This window comes from Chinchilla lanigera, unplaced genomic scaffold (assembly GCF_000276665.1).
Source record: "Chinchilla lanigera isolate Chin_1 unplaced genomic scaffold, ChiLan1.0 scaffold00010, whole genome shotgun sequence".
Taxonomy (NCBI): domain Eukaryota; kingdom Metazoa; phylum Chordata; class Mammalia; order Rodentia; family Chinchillidae; genus Chinchilla; species Chinchilla lanigera.
The window spans coordinates 18281127-18283552 of record NW_004955411.1 but is presented as its reverse complement, the minus strand read 5'-3'; positions in this window follow the sequence as shown (position 1 = coordinate 18283552).

Sequence of the window (2426 nt, the reverse complement as noted above, 5' to 3'; positions counted from 1 at the left end):
TTTTTGGTTTTTCTCCAGTACCGGGAACCAAACTCACGACCTTGCACTTGCCAGGCAGGCACTTTGCCGCTGAGCTAAATCCCCAGCCCACCTTGTATCATTTTTTATGTTCTTTCTTTGTTTTGTTTATGTCTTTGATGCTGACATTTTGCTATTGTTCTTTTTTATACTATTCTCTTTAAAATAAAAAAAGACATTTAAAAGAGTTACTATAAAATTCTATGTTATAATATATAGGAAAACCTGCATCTTCAATGTGAACTTGATGGAAAATTCTTGTTACCAAAATAAAAACTTATTTAAACTATTGCAAGAAGGATTACTATAATTTCTCACAGATAGTTAAACTCAGGAAATAGTTCCATCATTAGAGTGTCTCCCTCTACTGGCTTCATTCCCTCATCTCCTAATCAATTTTTTCTCCTTCTTGTTCTACTATATATGGCTGAACATTCCTATCAACTAGGATTCCTTACTGGGAATTTTAAATTTAAATATCACCATGGGCATTTCACTAATCATGTTGCCAAGAGTATTCTATTTGATTTTGGCATCCAGTGAATTAAGACTTATGCTGGGTCTGGTGAGCTATAGTCTGAGTAAAACATTCATAGAAGGATGCCACTTTTAGAGTCTACAAAAATAAGTTAATAAAAGAATGTCCTAAAACAAAAACAAGTAATGAAAGAAATGTTTTTAACCTTTAGGATTTTTTTAGAGTTCTGTTTTCATTTAGTCATTTTGATTAGCTGTTTCCCTAAACATTGTTTACATGTATCATTGTCTTGGTTACTTTTCTTTCATTGCTGAGACAAAATACCTGCCACTCAATTAAGGAAGGAAAGGTTTACTTAGCGAACAGTTTATGGAGGTTTCAGTGCATACCTGGCTGGCTCCAAGGCAGAGTGGCACATGGGAGAGGGCAACAGTTCATAGCGGGAAGAAGATAGCAAAAGCAACAAGAGAAAAAAGGGAGGAGTAGTAGCAAGCGGCCTCTTTCCCTCCCTTACATTGTATGCAAACTATCCACTCCAGGGAGGGTGTACCATTCACACCCATAATCCCAACATTGGATCATGGATCAACCATAAACTCTAAAATCCCACCCCATGACTTCTTGAGGCTTTGGGGGGACATGCAGACACAAACCATAATCATCATAAGTTTCAAAAAGAAGTGAAGTAGCTCTTGCTCTCATTTTATATAGATTTGTATCATCCTTATTGACTTTACTTAACGAAAAATTAGTTTCCCAGTTCCATCAGTATTGATTTTTGATAAAGGTGAAAGAAACTGTTAACTTTTAAAATCATCAGTAAATATTTAGCCTCTCCCATTGATACTGGGAGAAATAGATTAAATGTTCATTTCCCTTTCCATAGTAATAACACTTGAGCCTGTCAATATTTACAGGACTTCATTTTGTCTGGAAAGATGCTCCTTAAAATCAGCCTTGGCCACAGGAATTGGACTTTGTCTTTCTTCAATTGTTACCAAAAGTAAACATTTAACTGTAGAGAATATAGTTCCCAGTGTTGAAGCTGCAGCTTTTTCTTTCCTTTGCTATTGAATGTAGAATCCTTACATTGAGATGTTAGAGAAAATTGAATGAAGGAGCTGCAGTAATTTTTTTCATTATTTGTTTCTTAATTTATTATTTTGGTTAATTTTTGGTACATTTTAGGTTTACATAGTGATCACATTTATCCTAGGGAGATTGTACTTGTACATCTTATATCTTGGTTCTTTTTCCCCAATACCCTGCCTTCCCTTCAATCTATCTTCCCCTCCTTATTTACAAAACCTTTGTTTCAATTTTCTTCCTTTGATTCTTCCTTTTTTCTTTTTCCTTCCTTCATTTTCCTCTCCCAAATCCCTATTCCCCTTCTCCTTTGAATATCCTTTTATATATTTTGGTCCTTAATTACCCTTTCAGTTTCTCATACCAGAGAAACAATGTGATAATTAAACATGTGTTTCTGATTTATTTCACTTAACAGTATGGACTCTTTTTTTTCTTCTCCCTTCTGTCCCTCCCCTCTCCATAGTTCCCCTTTATTTTGAACATGTTTTTCTTCTTTCACAACATCTTTTATATATTTTGATACATATTTACACATTTAGTATCTCACATCAGAGAAATGATGCACTATTTACATAGGTATGTCTGATTCATTTTACTTAAGAGTGTGGTCTCCAGGTGCTTCCATTTACCTACAAATGTCTCAGATTTATCCTTTTTTATGGCTGAGTACTACTCAATTATACAAAAACAAAGATCTCACATTTTTTTTTTATCCGTTCCTTCGTTGATAGGTGTTTGGCTTGTTTACAAGATTTAGCTATTAAAAATGGTGCTGCTCATCTAAAGAAATCGCCAGCAGAGTAAAAAGAAAACCCACAAACTGGGAAAAAATTTTAGCTGA